Source organism: Nerophis ophidion, linkage group LG04 (assembly GCF_033978795.1).
Source record: "Nerophis ophidion isolate RoL-2023_Sa linkage group LG04, RoL_Noph_v1.0, whole genome shotgun sequence".
Taxonomy (NCBI): domain Eukaryota; kingdom Metazoa; phylum Chordata; class Actinopteri; order Syngnathiformes; family Syngnathidae; genus Nerophis; species Nerophis ophidion.
The window spans coordinates 37,372,003-37,390,055 of NC_084614.1; the positions used below are offsets into that span (position 1 = coordinate 37,372,003).

At 39.8% G+C, this 18,053-nt stretch overlaps 1 protein-coding gene across 5 annotated transcripts in view; it reads left to right on the top strand.

The window, feature by feature from the left end:
* Positions 1–18,053, top strand: part of LOC133551373 (HMG box transcription factor BBX) — a 91,915-nt gene that overhangs the window by 24,119 nt on the left and 49,743 nt on the right. For 3 of the 5 annotated variants that reach the window (XM_061898018.1, XM_061898024.1, XM_061898023.1), the window contains exon 1: positions 9,846–10,003. The exons of the other annotated variants lie outside the window; for them this stretch is intronic. The gene's annotated coding sequence lies outside the window, so the exon portion shown is untranslated. Of the gene's footprint in view, positions 1–9,845; positions 10,004–18,053 lie in introns of those variants that run through there. 5 annotated transcript variants of the gene reach the window in all.

The following is an 18,053-nucleotide window of genomic DNA, read 5'->3' on the forward strand; positions in this document are numbered from 1 at the left end:
TCACAGCAGCCAATGCTGCGTCTACTTATAATATGTCTATGGTTATAACGTCATTGCAAACATGACAATCTGTTGCGTCCACTGCAGTTCGCTACCTTATTCATACTTTTCGTCAAGTGTTTTTTTTAAAGCAGGGTTGCATGAGGTACCCACTCAAAATCTTACGTTAGTCAATGTATCACACACGGTAACGTAACGTAATACAGTGGTCAGCAGCACCGCATATTTTAGCCACCTACAAAAAGACAAACATAGTCAAATAAAGGTCAGTTAAAATGTATACTATATAAAGAATATGTGTACATATTCCATAGGGCCGTGAAATCTAAAAACTACAACTCTGTTCCTTGTTATTTTCATGTCGTTATGTTTTTCATGTGTACGCACACATCAACACACATACAGTATGAGATGAGATCAATGAGATAAGGTAAGAACAGGATAGAAACTGCTGTGGAACTAGTTACAATGCAATATGCCATGGAAATACAATGTTAACACCTTTGTGCAAATAATTGCAGTTGCACTTGTTTTTTTCAAATGTGTTCATTCTGTAAAGGAATGAGTTAAATGTTTAAAATAACTGGTTAATAGTGCTATTATGAAGTGCAATGTCAGCACAATTTTTTTTTAAATAATAAATACATACAGCGTTTTAAAAGCATACACAATCTGTGTAAATATTTTAGTCTGGGGTTAAAAGGACTTGAAATGACTCGAAACTCAAAATGCAGGACTTGGGACTTGACTTGAGACTTTCCAGTCTTGACTTTGGACTTGACTCGGGACTTGCCTGTCTTGACTTGGGACTTGACTCGAGACTCGAGGGCAAAGACTTGAGACTTGTGACTTGCAAAACAATGACTTGGTCCCACCTCTGGAGATAGCTGTGTGACAGACCTCAGAGTTGTCAGGCTTGTCACTGTTAGGTTATGTTTTGGTTTTTCCTCTGTGTGTTTTATTTCCTGTCGGCGCTCTTATTTTTGTTCAGTTTCCTGCTTGTGTCCCTGAGCACTGCTTCCCCTCAGCTGTGGCTGATTGGCACCTGACCACACCTTGTGTCAATCAGCTGGCTGCTATTTATACTTGCCTTGCCCTCCAGTCAGGGCTGGAGTATTATAAGCTACTACCTGTTTGTTGGTTTCTGAAAGCTATTTGCAGTTTGATGTCTCCTAGCTCCTTGTTTCTTGGTTTCCTGTTAGCTGTATCCTGTTAGCTGTTAGCTGTTTCCAGTTTTCCTGTTTGCTAGTTCCTGATTCCTGTTTTCCTGTGTTTTCTTTTGGACATTAAATCATGTTTTCTTGCATCCAGCCTGCCGTCTCTGCATCTTGGAGTTCGTCACCACTAGTGATGGGTCCGGCAACACTGATGCAGCGGCGCATGGGTCAAGCTCATAGAGCAAAACCCTAGTGTCATACCGCTTTTCGAAAGTCACGTGACCGATACGCGAACTGTGTCGAACTGACGCCTGCGCGTCAAACTGTGTTTATAAGGAAGCGCATCTGTCAACGAGATGCTGCTGCCAACAGTATCGCCACACTTCTGTCGTTGGTCATTTGTAATTTATCGTCGTCGGAGATCATTTCCGCCGTGTGGGAATATTTTTATCATATATCGGAAAAAAAGGTATTTGTGTTTATTTCCTTGTCATTTCATCCTGTTCTCTCAAAGTTTACACTTGATCTGTTGGTAGGCGTGTAACGGTACGTGTATTTGTATTAAACCGTTTCGGTTCGGTGCGGGGGTGTTTCTAAGCTAAAGTCTTAACAAGCTGCTTTGTTTCTTCTGCCTCTGTCTCAGCACCCAGCATTGTCCCACCCACAAAACCATCTGATTGGTTACATTAAGAAGCAGTAACAGCCAATCAACAGTGCGTATTCAGAGCCCATGTAAAAAGAATTTTTTAAAATCCCAGTCCACAAGCATCTTCATTCACAACACGTTCTCTTAGATTTCCATGTTATGATACATGTTCACATTATTTATTGACTGTATCTAAAAAAGATAAAAATATATTTTTATTTAAATGAAGATATGAAATAATCCTATATGAAATACAATGATTTGATTAACGTGGACCCCGACTTAAACAAGTTGAAAAACTTATTCGGGTGTTACCAATTAGTGGTCAATTGTACGGAATATGTACTGAACTGTGCAATCTACTAATAAGTATCAATCAATCAATCAATCAATCAATGGTTTATATCATTGCACATACTAGGTCAGGGGTAGGGAACCTATGGCTCTAGAACCAGATGTGGCTCTTTTGATGACTGCATCTTGCTCTCAGATAAATCTTAGCTGACATTGCTTAACACGATAAGTAATGAATAATTCCGCTGGTAATCACAGTGTCAAAAATAACGTTCAAAATATAAAACATTCTCATGCATTTTCATCCATCCATCCATCCGGTTTCTACCACACCTGTTCAAAAAGTCGCATTAATGGTAAGAAATATTTTATTCATTGTTGGTTAGGCTCAGAATAACAATGTTATTAAAAAGAATAAGAGACTTATTATTAAAAATGCACGCATATAGTTGTATTCAGTGTTAAAATAATTATATGGCTCTCACGGAAATACTTAAAAAAATATTTGGCTTTCATGGATCCCTCAGCCAAAAAGGTTCCCGACCCCTGTACTAGGTCATACAATCAGTTTCAGTTGAGTCGGTCCATAAGGTTGCCTGTAGGGATTTTTAATGTCCAGCAGATGTCAGTATTTAGTGACACAGTATCGACACAGTAACAATGTGTTGAAACGTTTCTTGACGCCTCATCAACCCATCACTAGTCACCACCAACAACGTGACAATAGTAAGCACCTCAAATGATTTATAATTATTGCATAGGTCAGGGATAAGGTTAAGGTTTTCATTGTATATTAGTGTGACCCCTCCACCCCTTTTAAGGGGATGGGCAATTTGTGCATTCATAAAGTTAGGAGGAGATGCCTTGTTAAGCGGGAACATTTAATCTGGTTTGAGCCAGGTTTCGCAGAGACCACTGATGTTAAAATTGTTGTTTCTAACGAGCCAGCCACTTGTTAAGCGAGACTAATCTGCTATACATCTCATCATTGCCTCTTGCGGGCAGGCGGGCAGATACAAGTACTCGATGCCTGGACATCTTTCTAGCGAGATTACAAGTCCTAGCTAGGTTCCTCTTTGTAATCTTTGACTGTCTCATCTTAGTGTCATTGGAGCCGATGTATACAACTATGTTTGCCTAGCTAGTGGTGCGATTAGCCAGAAGTATGTGTTTACCAGTGGTGGGCCAGCAGGGCCTTCTCTGCTGGCCCAACATAACCGGAAACCATGACCATAATTAAAGATAAAATATTTGTATTTATTTTCCCTAGACATCTGCCAGGGGCCTTCAGAATTAACAATGCGGGCGTTCGTGCACTGTAAGTCAACGGGGACATAGAATTGGTAGACAAATGCGATAGCCAATCAGATCACAAGTTGTTGTCAGTAAGGCCTTCTAGATATCCTCACGTTGAACGTGACATTTACGTGTCTTGTGATTGGATACTCACTGGGACCGTTAGCAGGTTAATTTGAGAACACATAGACAGTTGCGATAGCCAATCAGATCACAAGTTGTTGACACTAGCCTATCCAAGTAGACTAATGTTAACGAGACTGTGATTGGATACACATTCCAAAGTGAGTATCCATTCACACATTTCAATTCAGCAGAAAGCAGGAAGTGTTGCGTTGTAGCCATACAGGGAGAGCAGAGAAGGAGAAAAAAACATTGATTAGGTGACAGATATATGTTTGCAAAGCCATTTTCAAGAAGTTGTATTATATACTGTATTTTGTGGAAAAAATCAAATGGAGCAAAAAAACTAAACATTAACAAAAACTAATATGACTCTGATTTAAATTTCTAAAGTAATATACACAATAACAAAAAATAACCCCCAAAAAGGTTTTGATAAAATAAACAATATTGATCTTATCACTGTAGTATGGACCATATATTGATACTGTACTTGGTATAATTACTATCGATATTTGTATAAATCTGCCCACCCCTGTTTACAAACTCCGTTTCCATATGAGTTGGGAAATTGTGTAGGGTGTAAATATAAACGGAATACAATGATTTGCCAATCCTTTTCAAGCCATATTCAATTGAATGCACTACAAAGACAAGATATTTGATGTTCAAACTCATAAACTTTTTTTTTTTTTTGCAAATAATAATTAACTTAGAATTTCATGGCTGCAACATGTGCCAAAGTAGTTGGGAAAGGGCATGTTCACCACTGTGTTACATCACCTTTTCTTTTAACAACACTCAATAAACGTTTGGGAACTGAGGAAACTAATTGTTGAAGCTTTGAAAGTGGAATTCTTTCCCATTCTTGTTTTATGTAGAGTTTCAGTCGTTCAACAGTCCGAGTTCTTCGTTGTCGTATTTTACGTTTCATAATGCGCCACACATTTTCGATGGGAGACAGGTCTGGACTACAGGCGGGCCAGGAAACTACCTGCACTCTGTTGTAACACTTGTCTTGCTGAAATAAGCAGGGGCGTCCATGAGAACGTTGCTTGGATGACAACATATGTTGTTCCAAAACCAGTATGGACTTTTCAGCATTAATGGTGCCTTCACAGATCTGTAAGTTACCCATGCCTTGGGCACTGATACACCACCATACCATCACAGATGCTGGCTCTTGAACTTTGCGCCTATAACAATCCGAATGGTTATTTTCCTCTTTGTTCTGGAGGACACCATGTCCACAGTTTCCAAATATAATTTAAAATGTGGACTCGTCAGACCACAGAACACCTTTCCACTTTGCATCAGTCCATCTTAGGTGAGCTCGGGCCCAGCGAAGCCGGCGGCGTTCCTGGGTGTTGTTGATAAATGGCTTTGGCTTTGCATAGTAGAGTTTTAACTTGCACTTACAGATGTAGCAACCAACTGTATTTACTGACAGTGGTTTTATGAATTGTTCCTTAGCCCATGCAGTTATATCCTTTACATACTGATGTCGGTTTTTGATGCAGTACCGCCTGAAGGATCAAAAGTCTGTAACATCATCGCTTACGTGCAGTGATTTTTCCAGATTCTCTGAACTTTTTGATGATTTTAGGGACTGTAGATGGTAAAATCCCTAAATTCCTTGCAATAGCTCATTGAGAAATATTGTTCTAAAACTGTTTGAAAATTTACCTACAAAGTGGTGACCCTCACCCCATCCTTGTTTGTGAATTACTTAGCATTTCATGGAAGCTGCTTTTATACCCAATCATAGCACCCAACTGTTCCCAATTAGCCTGCACACCTGTGGGATGTTCCATATAAGTGTTTGATGAGCATTCCTCAACTTTATCGGTATTTGTTGCCACTTTTCCCAACTTCTTTGTCACGTGTTGCTGGCATCAAATACTAAAGTTAATGATCATTTGCAAAAAAAAAAATGTTTATCAGTTTCAACATCAAATATGTTGTCTTTGTAGCATATTCAACTGAATATGGGTTGAAAAGGATTGGCAAATCATTGTATTCTGTTTATATTTGCATCCAACACAATTTCCCAACTCATATGGAAACAGGGTTTGTACATTCAAGAGCTCTAGCTACGCGGTTACCATGGCTTCTTAACCCTCCTATGGTGTGTAGTGCAGCATTAGCTATTTTTGGTCCTCTCGTCCTCCAGTGATAATGCTACTTGTGAAAAACATGTTTTGTTTTTTTCCCGCTATGGAAGCGAGAGTTAGTTAACCTCTATATTTTTAGCATGGACGCTACATTTCGTTTAGGTTGTTTCGGTCATATGGTTGTCACTGTCAAATTTGTGAGACAAAGCTCGAATGTGTCATCGAAATACAGGGACAGCGTGGCGCAGTGGAAGAGTGGCCGTGCGCAACCCGAGGGTCCCTGGTTCAATTCCCACCTAGTACCAACCTCGTCACGTCCGCTGTGTCCTGAGCAAGACACTCCTGATGGGTGCTGGTTAGTGCCTTGCACGGTAGCTCCCTCCATCAGTGTGTGAATGTGTGTGTGAATGGGTAAATGTGGAAGTAGTGTCAAAGCGCTTTGAGTACGTTGAAGGTAGAAAAAGTTAAAAAAGTACAACTCATTTATTTATATAACTAAATTATTAAAAGCTTTATCGTCGGTCAAATTTAGATAATCTTGTATACATAGTCTATATTGAACAACCCGACGTTGAGGTAATCGATTAATAATTTATTGTTAAAGTTTATGTTGTGTGCAGTTAAAGTAGTTGGAGGTGGTCCTGAAAAAGAAGTGTCCTGATCAATATCATTATTGTAATGGGGTTTTAGTTGATTCATTTATCCATCGCTTGAGTGTTGTGCCTTTTAATGTCCTTGTATTCGAGATGATGTGATCTTTGTTATTTGTCCAGTTCCTTAAAGTCTTTGATCACAAGTATCTCAGCTGCTCCTTGATGTGCATGTTTGTTCCTCTCATCTTACATGTCTGTTGTTGCAAAGCTATTTGTATGTGTGTGTGCGTGCCCGTGTGTGCGTGTGTGTGTGTTTGTGTGTATGTGTGTGCGCGTGTGTGTGTGTGTGTGTGTGTGTGTGTGTGTGTGTGTGTGTTTAATAGGTTAGGTTGGACTTTCTTTATTGCACAATAGGGAAATTCTGTGATTGCGGTGCAGATTTTACACACTTAAAGCAAAAAGGTAAAACCTAATAAAAACAATAAAAAAAAGTAAGAATGACTAATAAATAGTAATAACACCACTGGGTAGACATATACAAACGATTGCACTGTGTATAAATTATTAAATCAAATTAATGTATAACCTGTTTTTCTTATTTAATTCTATCCCTCTAAATTAGAACACACCTACTATAAAAGTTTCATGTGTTTTAGGAGGTAAATTTACAAAATGAACAGGGGATCAAATACTTATTTCCTCTCCTGCACTATACTGACGCCTTTGCTTTCAATGTGATATATTGATTTAGGCCCTTAAAGATTTATTCAAACTTTTTGTTTTCCAAGATGGAATGATTGTAATATTTCTCAAATATAGCTAAAGGTTGAAATTATTTTTTTTCTTACGCAAGATCAAAATTATTCATACTCCAATATTGTATGTATGTACATTTTTTACATACATTAAAGGCTATTCAACTGGCTGCCCGGGGGCCAAATCCGGTGTTCTGAAAAATGTGCAATCGGTGCCACCTAAAGCTAGTCAGCATGCATGCGCATGAATGCACATCAATGCTAAAGGTTCCCACGAACAAAATACCCATCGCAATTTAGGTAAAAAATGTTGTTATATTATGGTTACATTTTTTTTTTTTAAGGATTATTTTTTAAAACCAGGAAATAAACCACAGTATAAACCTTGATTAACCTTAATTGAATGGCTGGTTGTTTGTCTGGTTCTCAAACATTTCCCACCAAGTAACACCTTACACACAGTTTGAACAGTAACACTATGTTTGAATCTAGGACAATTAAACAATGTACTTTAATTAAGTGATTATTTGGAGTACCACTGCGGAGCAGTAGTGGCAGAGTCGTGTATAGAGAGCGTATGACCAACTCGGTGTCAGGCAATGATTTGTCAAAAGGCACTGACTTGACTAAAGGACGCCATGACTGCTAGTAACTTTGAACTGACGCTATGTTTGTGGTGATTCGTCAATAAATAAATAAATAAATAAATGGGTTGTACTTGTATAGCGCTTTTCTACCTTCAAGGTACTCAAAGCGCTTTGACACTACTTCCACATTAACACACACATTCACACACTGATGGAGGGAGCTGCCATGCAAGGCGCCAACCAGCACCCATCAGGAGCAAGGGTGAAGTGTCTTGCTCAGGACACAACGGACGTGACGAGGTTGGTACTAGGTGGGATTTGAACCAGGGACCCTCGGGTTGCGCACGGCCACTCTCCCACTGCGCCACGCCGTCCCCAATAGTTTTTTGACGTGTAAAAATGCCCTGTTGTGCAACATTGGGATGCACCACCTTTGAGAATTGTGGAAAGCTTTTATAGCGCTTTCCCCTCAACCCGGAAAAAAGACAAGTATGGGAAGTCACAATGTCACAACGTCTGCATTTTGTTCAGGAGAGAACACACAAAAGTTATTACAAATTACAACAGAAGAAATTAACACATCAAAGAGATGGTGTGACAAAAACAGACTATCTTTGAATCTTTGTAAAACAAAAATATTTCAAATCGGTTGCAGCAGAAGAGAGAATAAAACACAAATATAAATATACAGACATTGAAAGAGTAATACAAATGTATGGGTGTAATAATAGATGGCAAAATGAACCTGAAATCTCATAAAAAAATATACAACTGCATGCACTTTCTCTTGCTATTTCAAGGCTTGAATGTTTGATTCATTCATTATTGTTATTTTATTTTAAAATGTATTATTAGCCTGTGGGCCCTGCGATGAGGTGGCGACTTGTCCAGGGTGTACTCTGCCTTCCGCCCGATGGTAGCTGAGATAGGCACTACCTCCCCCCGCGACCCCAAAGGGAATGAGCGGTAGAAAATTGATGGATGGATGGATGGATGGATATTAGCCTGTGGAAAAACATTTATTTTGATATTTACCTCGGAAGGATCAATCAATCAATCAATCAATGTTTATTTATATAGCCCTTAATCACTAGTGTCTCAAAGGGCTGCACAAACCACAACACAAACCACTACGACATCCTCGGTAGGCCCACATAAGGGCAAGGAACACTCACACCCAGTGGGACGTCGGTGATAATGATGACTATGAGAACCTTGGAGAGGACCACATATGTGGGCGACCACATATGTGTACAACCACCCCCCCTCTAGGGCAGTGGTTCTCAAATGGGGGTACGCATACCCCTGGGGGTACTTGAAGGTATGCCAAGAGGTACGTGAGATTTTTAAAAAATATTCTAAAAATAGTAACAATTAAAACATCCTTTATAAATATATTTATTGAATAATACTTCAACAAATATGAATGTAAGTTCATAAACTGTGAAAATAAATACAACAATGCAATATTCAGTGTTGACAGCTAGATTTTTTTGTGGACATGTTCCATAAATATTGATGTTAAAGATTTATTTTTTTGTGAAGAAATGTTTAGAATGAAGTTGATGAATCCAGATGGATCTCTATTACAATCCCCAAAGAGGGCACTTTAAGTTGATGATTACTTCTATGTGTAGAAATCTTTATTTATAATTTAATTACTTGTTTATTTTTCAACAAGTTTTTAGTTATTTTTATATCTTTTTTTCCAAATAGTTCAAGAAAGACCACTACAAATGTGCAATATTTTGCACTGTTATACAATTTAATGAATCAGAAACTGATGACATAGTGCTGTATTTTACTTCTTTATCTCTTTTTTTTTCAACCAAAAATGCTTTGATCTGATTAGGGGGTACTTGAATTTAAAAAAATGTTCACAGGAAGTACATCACTGAAAAAAGGTTGAGAACCACTGCTCTAGGGGACCGAAAGCAATGGATGTTGAGCGGGTCTAACATGCAAATACAAAAGAGGCATTCAATTTTTATTTACATTTTATTTAATAAGCCGTTGTTTTTTTTTTATTATTATTATTACGGTATTTGAAACTTGATTTTGCATGTCACTATAAAGTTATACAAGCCTTGCTTGTTTCTCAACACAAAACTTGTTTGGGTCCCTATTAAAATGTTAATTTGTTCAACCTTGGCCCGCGGCTTTGTTCAGTTTTACATTTTGGCCCACTCTGTATTTGAGTTTGACACCCCTGCTATGATCAAACGCGAATAGGTATAAATGATTCCGGATGTGTCACGAGCGATGTGGTGGTTTTTATTTTGGTAAGCAAAATCCTTACTTCCGGTTGATTCTGTGGAAATCGGTGCAGTTGTGTTGAGCACAGCCATACTGAAGAACTGTTAGGTTGTGTCAATAAGTTAAAAAGGTGGACGACACAAATAACGAGAGGCCCTCGCGGTACTTGAACAGGAAAAAAGGTTAGTGAACACATTAAAATAGGCCATGACCCCGCAACATTGTCTTTAATTGATTTTCCGTTAAAACACGGTCGCTAATTCATCATCGCCCTCACAGTTTAATCAACGTGAAAAAAATGGAGATGATGTCCGCCCGATTTTTGGCCGACAACGAACGTGATAGTTTGTGTGCTCCTTATTGGGATGTTTCGATCTATTCCCCACCACTGTCCGAAACTATTGTAGAACATCGCCAACAGCAACTGTTTTTGGTGACATTTTATAACTTACCTTTTCTCTTTCTCTTTCTCTTACCTTCTCCCTGCGTGCGCTCCGCGTCAAATGTGCAAAAGATGTAAAGCAGCAGTCGCGGAAGTGCGGAGATTACTGTGAGTTTTGTTCGCTGCTTTTGAAGAATCCCGTCTTGTTATCATTCGATCTCCGAACAGTGACACGTCCAGTTAGCAGGCTGTAGCCTTAGCACGCTAACTAGCTACTTTATTCCTAGTGACACGCTTGTAAACAAATGTTGCCCACCGGTGTGTACACTTTTACAGAATATCCTCGGTTTAATTCATCGGCGCCGATGTTTTTATGCGACAATGGATACATTTCGACGCAGAGTTTGACGGTGTAAAATGTCCATATTAGTTTACTGTACTTGCTTTTTCCTCTTCGCAACCGAAGCAAGATGGACTCTCATCCAGCTTGTCAGTCTTGCCGAAGCGAGCAAACATATCAGCTGAGGAGGACTGTATGGGCAAACATGTCGCAGATTCGTTAAGTCACAAATCCCGGGATGTTACCGAACAGGAACAGCTAATATGGATGATGAACTGGGCCAACCATATTACCTTTGATCTCAGTTACTGTAAGTCTCCAACGCTGTTAAAATATACCTGCGTGAATGACATTCACACAGTTGTTGTAGGGGTTGGGCCTACACGTTATGTTGTGGTCAGACTCAATCACTGGAGTGAAGCAAAATGACAATGTTATCAAAATGTCCCACAAATGTTGAGTCCAATGTGATCTTGCACTGTGCAGCCTAATTCAATCCATTCCATGGTGCAGAAAAAGTGACCATGTCATGCCTGACAGTACTCTTTTGGGTTATCATTACTGCATGGCTCAAAAAGGATAGGCTCTGGCAGTATCATCTTAATGATGAAAGCAATGCAATTTCTATACACTCAAAGTTGGATATATCCATCCAGGGGCGCCGAAAAGGGGGGGTAATAAAGACTGATTCTAGGGGCCCATGAAGGGGGGGGGGGGGGGGGGCAGAGAGGCCCCTAATGATGATGAAATTATAATACATAGGGGTCCTGTAAAGATACAGGGGCTCTGTAAAGATTATTTTCATGGGACCCAAAATCCCTAGCGGCGCCCCTGTATCCATCCATCCATTTTCTACCGCTTATTCCCTTTGGGGTCGCTGGTGCCTATCTCAGCTACAATCGGGCGGAAGGCGGGTACAATAGACAAGTCACCAGCTCGTCGCAGGGCCAACACAGATAGACAACATTCACACTCACATTCACACACTAGAGCCAATTTAGTGTTGCCAATCAACCTATCCCCAGGTGCATGTCTTTGGAGGTGGGAGGAAGCCGGAGTACCCGGAGGGAACCCACGCATTCACGGGGAGGACATGCAAACTCCACACAGAAAGATCCCAAGCCTGGGTTTGAACCCAGGACTGCAGGACTTTCGTATTGTGAGGCAGACGCACTAACCCCTCTTCCACCGTGAAGCCCCAAGTTGGATATGGTGCGTCATATATAACGTGACATTCTATATAAAGCGTTCGTGCCGCAGACCCGGGATTTTGTTGGCCGTTTCCATCAGTACATCATCGCAGACATCACTGGGCCGGGTGAATCAGGCCCCAGCTGCAGTCAAACAGTGCAAGAGGCTTAGAAGAATGACGACAAAGATGATGTGATTGAACAACCACCAAAAGTTAGTGAGGCTATCACGGGCCTGGAAGTTGGCTTAAGGCTCAAGACTCACAATGTGGACATTGTAAAGATACTGCATTTACGGAACATTATTGATTTCGCAAGGTGCCAACTAAACGGACCTTTTGAAGCGGCACTCGATAAAAAGCTTCTTTGCCTCATAATGCACCTAGTTTATACTCATGTATAATAATAACTAAGATTTATATCGCGCTTTTCTAAACATTCAAAGCGCTCACAGAGAAGTGCGACTCAACATTCATTCACACCTGGCGGTCGTAAGCTACATCAGTAGCCACAGCTGCCCTGGGGTAGACTGGCAGATGTATACTTGATCACTAAACTTTCTATTGGACAAACTTAAAGATTATTTCTGTTATTTTATATGATAACATTTTGTCTATTGCTACTTTGATAAATAACACAACGTTTTGGGATAATCAGTGGCCTAGTGCAGTGGTTCTCAAATGGGGGTACTTGAAAGTATGCCAAGGGGTATGTGAGATTTTTAAAAAATATTTTAAAAATAGCAACAATTCAAAAATCCTTTATTGATATATTTATTGAATAATACTTCAACAAATTATGAATGTAAGTTCATAAACTGTGAAAAGAAATGCAACAATGCAATATTCTGTGTTGACAGCTAGATTTTTTGTGGACATGTTCCATAAATTTTGATGTTAAAGATTTATTTTTTTGTGAAGAAATGTTTAGAATGAAGTTGATGAATCCAGATGGATATCTATTACAATCCCCAAAGAGGGCACTTTCAGTTGATGATTACTTCTATGTGTAGAAATGTTCATTTATAATTGAGTCACTTGTTTATTTTTCAACAAGTTTTTAGTTATTTTTATATATCTTTTTCCGAATAGTTCAAGAAAGACCACTACAAATGAGCAATATTCTGCACTGTTATACAATTTAATAAATCAGAAACTGATGACATAGTGCTGTATTTTACTTCTTTATCTCTTTTTTTTAACCAAAAATGCTCTGCTTTGATTAGGGGGTACTTGAATTCCCCAGAGATGTCCCCAGCCGATACACAGGCGAGCAGTACATGGCCACCGGATCGGACCGGACCCCCTCCACACGGGAGAGTGGGACATAGAAGAAAAAGAAAAGAAACGGCAGATCAACTGGTCTAAAAAGGGAGTCTATTTAAAGGCTAGAGTATACAAATGAGTTTTAAGGTGAGACTTAAATGCTTCTACTGAGGTGGCATCGCGAACTGTTACCGGGAGGGTATTCCAGAGTACTGGAGCCCGAACGGAAAATGCTCTATAGCCCGCAGACTTTTTTTGGGCTTTGGGAATCACTAATAAGCCGGAGTCCTTTGAACGCAGATTTCTTGCCGGGACATATGGTACAATACAATCGGCAAGATAAGATGGAGCTAGACCGTGTAGTATTTTATACGTAAGTAGTAAAACCTTAAAGTCACATCTTAAGTGCACAGGAAGCCAGTGCAGGTGAGCCAGTACAGGCGTAATGTGATCAAACTTTCTTGTTCTTGTCAAATGTCTAGCAGCCGCATTTTGTACCAACTGTATTCTTTTAACGCTAGACATGGGGAGACCCGAAAATAATACGTTACAGTAGTCGAGGCGAGACGTAACAAACGCATGGATAATGATCTCAGCGTCTTTAGTGGACAGAATGGAGCGAATTTTAGCAATGTTACGGAGATGAAAGAAGGCCGTTTTAGTAACGCTTTTAATGTGTGCACACAAAGGAGAGAGTTGGGTCGAAGATAATACCCAGATTCTTTACCGTGTCGCCTTGTTTAATTGTTTGGTTGTCAAATGTTAGAGTTGTATTATTAAATAGAGTTCGGTGTCTAGCAGGACCGATAATCAGCATTTCCGTTTTTTTGGCGTTGAGTTGCAAAAAGTTAGCGGACATCCATTGTTTAATTTCATTAAGACACGCCTCCAGCTGACTACAATCCGGCGTGTTGGTCAGCTTTAGGGGCATGTAGAGTTGGGTGTCATCAGCATAACAGTGAAAGCTAACACCGTATTTGCGTATGATGTCACCTAGCGGCAGCATGTAGATGCTGAAGAGTGCAGGGCCAAGGACCGAACCCTGGGGAACTCCACACGTTACCTTAACGTAGTCCGAGGTCACATTGTTATGGGAGACACACTGCATCCTATCAGTAAGATAAGAGTTAAACCAAGACAGGGCTAAGTCTGACATACCAATTCGTGTTTTGATACGTTCTAATAAAATATTATGATCGACGGTATCGAAAGCAGCGCTAAGATCGAGGAGCAGCAACATAGATGACGCATCAGAATCCATCGTTAGCAATAGATCATTAGTCATTTTTGCGAGGGCTGTCTCCGTGGAGTGATTTGCCCTGAAACCGGATTGAAAGGTTTCACATAGATTGTTAGACGCTAAGTGTTCATTTAACTGCTCCGCAACAATTTTTTCAAGGATTTTTGAAATAAAGGGAAGGTGAGACACCGGTCGGTAGTTTACCATGAGGTCAGGATCGAGGTTAGGTCTTTTAAGAAGAGGATGTACTGCTCGCCTGTGTATCGGCTGGGGACATCTCTGCGCTGCTGGTCCGCCTACGCTTGGGATGGTTTCCTGCTGGCTCCGCTGTGAACGGGACTCTCGCTGCTGTGTCTTGGATCCTCTTTGGACTGGACTCTCGCGACTGTGTTGTATCCATTGTGGATTGAACTTTCACAGTATCATGTTAGATCCGCTCGACATCCATTGCTTTCCTCCTCTCTAAGGTTCTCATAGTCATCATTGTCACCGACGTCCCACTGGGTCATTATTGTCACCAATGTCCCACTGGGTGTGAGTTTTCCTTGCCCTTATGTGGGCCTACCGAGGATGTCGTGGTGGTTTGTGCAGCCCTTTGAGACACTAGTGATTTAGGGCTATATAAGTAAACATTGATTGATTGATTGATTGATTGATTGAATTAAAAAAATGTTCACAGGGGGTACATCACTGAAAAAAAGTTGAGAACCACTGGCCTAGTGGTTAGAGTGTCCGCCCTGAGATCGGTTGGTTGTGAGTTCAAACCCTGGCTGAGTCATACCAAAGACTATAAAAATGGCACTGCTTGGCACTCAGCATCAAGGGTTGGGGGTTAAATCACCAAAAATGATTCCCGGGCACGGCCACCACTGCTGCTCACTACTTCCTTCACCTCCCAAGGGGCCATCAAGAGTGATGGGTCAAATGCAGAGAATAATTTCGCCACACCTAGTGTGTGTGTGACAATCATTGGCACTTTAACTTTAGTATTGTGAAATAATGTCTTTATCTTCATTAAATTTTGTTTGGGATCATTTTTTGTATTTTTTTTTTAAAGAGACGTGTATAAAAATAAGGATCTCACGGTCTTGGGAATAATACGATCTGTATTTTGCCTATCATTCACAATCCTGAAGACAAGCACACGTTTTTCCTTTTCTTATGCACTCTAACTAGTCAATACATGCCAGCAAAAGTCTCCTGAGAATGGAGCCTTTTGGGAGTCACCTATATATTCTGCCTATAAAGCAAACATCCAAACTCATTAATGTTTTAACACTGTAAATACACATATAATGTAGTAACAGGCACATTCATAATTCATGTAATATATATGTGTTTTGCTCAATTTAAGCATAAAGCGCCGTATTAATTTCACAAATGCATCACAACGTTCACTTTTTCATTCAACAACATCGAGAGGGACAAACAGTTGAACATGGATGGATGGATGGATGGATGAATGGATGGATGTTGGAACAACATTGATAACTACTAACTGCAGATATCATGAGAGCTAGTTAAACATCACTTACTGTACAATGTCTGGGATGATGACTGTTAGGATGTTGATATATTCTCTTTTAGATAAAGAATGTTACGCTATGAAAAATAGGACTGGAACAAAGCGTCTTTTCGGGGCTTTTTCTCCATTTCCGGGTCTAAGTTGTCTGTCAAAGTGCACAAACCTCTCATTTTATGTCCACATCATTTTATCAAAAAGGTAAGAGGCAGGATTTACAAACCTTGTTTCCATATGAGTTGGGAAATTGTGTTAGATGTAAATATAAACGGAATACAATGATTTCCAAATCATTTTCAACCCTTATTCAATTGATTATGCTACAAAGACAACATATTTGAAGTTGAAACTGATAAACATTTTTTTTTGCAAATAATCATTAACTTTTAGAATTTGATGCCAGCAACATGTGACAAAGAAGTTGGGAAAGGTGGCAATAAATACTGATAAAGTTGAAGAATGCTCATCAAACACTTATTTGGAACTTCTCACAGGTGTGCAGGCTTATTGGGAACAGTTGGGTGCCTTGATTGGGTATAAAAGCAGCTTCCATGAAATGCTAAGTAATTCACAAGCAAGGATGGGGCGAGGGTCACCAATTTGTAAGCAAATTGTCGAACAGTTTTAGAAAAACATTTCTCAACAAGCCGTTGCAAGGAATTTAGGGATTTTACCATCTACGGTCCGTAAAATCATCAAAAGTTCAGAGACCCTGGAGAAATCACTGCATGTAAGCGATGATATTACGGACTTTTGATCCCTCAGGCGGTACTGCACCAAAAACCGACATCAGTGTGTAAAGGATATCACCACATGGGCTCAGGAAATCTTCATAAAACCACTGTCAGTAACTACAGTTGGTCGCTACATCTGTAAGTGCAAGTTAAAACTCTACTATGCAAAGCGAAAGCCATTTATCAACAACACCCAGGAACGCCGCCGGCTTCGCTGGGCCCGAGCTCATCTAAGATGGACTGATGCAAAGTGGTAAAGTGTTCTGTGGTCTGACGAGTCCACATTTCAAATTATATTTGGAAACTGTGGACGTGGTGTCCTCCGGAACAAAGAGGAAGATAACCATCCGGATTGTTATAGGCGCAAAGTTCAAAAGCCAGCATCTGTGATGGTATGGGGGTGTATTAGTGCCCAAGGCATGGGTAACTTGCACATCTGTGAAGGCACCATTAATGCTGAATGCTCCATACAGGTTTTGGAGCAACATATGTTGTCATCCAAGCAACGTTATCATCGACGCCCCTGCTTATTTCAGCAAAACAATGCCAAGCCACGTGTTACAACAGTGTGGCTTCGTAGTAAAAGAGTGCAGGTACTCTTCTGGCCCACCTGCAGTCCAGACCTGTCTCCCATCGGAAATGTGTGGCGCATTATGAAGCGTAAAATACGACAGCGGAGACCCCGGACTGTTGAACGACTAAAGCTCAACATAAAACAAGAATGGGAAAGAATTCCACTTTCAAAGCTTCAACAATAAGTTTCCTCATATCCAAACGTTTTTGAGTGTTTTTAAAAGAAAAGGTGATGTAACACAGTGGTGAACATGCCATTTCCCAAATCATTTTGGCACGTGTTACAGCCATGAAATTCTAAGTTAATTATTATTTACAAAAAAAACAACATTTATGAGTTTGAACTTCAAATATCTTGTCTTTGTCGTGCATTCAATTGAATATGGGTTGAAAAGGATTTGCAAATCATTGTATTCTGTTTATATTTACATCCAACACAATTTCCCAACTCATATGGAAACGGGGTTTATATAATCTAGAATAAACTTTCACATGCTCCGACACAAGAAAGCAGCTCACCAGCTCATGATGTCAATACAGCAGCATAAGGAAGTTACCTCTCTCTGATCAATGTGTCGTTAAATGTAAGTCTTTAACTTTAGCGCTTATAACAATATAGCTAATGCTTGGTTAATATTCTGGTCACAAAATGTAAAAGGAGTATTGTTGCCACTTTTTGGATGGTTATTTTTTGGGTATTATGGGCAGAATACTGTAGACTCAACGACATCATGCCTTCATGGCTCCCATTCATTGTAAGCAGACTTTTATTGAATGTTATTTACGAGTTAGAATACATTAAAAACTTCATGTTCCTGTCTCATGAGGATTGTGATTTATAGGCAAAATTCCAAAGAAAGAGCAGTTCCCCTTTAAATTGTTTCACTTGGAAGTACTATTGTTATGCATTTAATTATCGGAGGCCAACATTGACACGTTCTCTATGTTGTCAATGAAAATTGTATTAAATAAACTGGCAATTATAC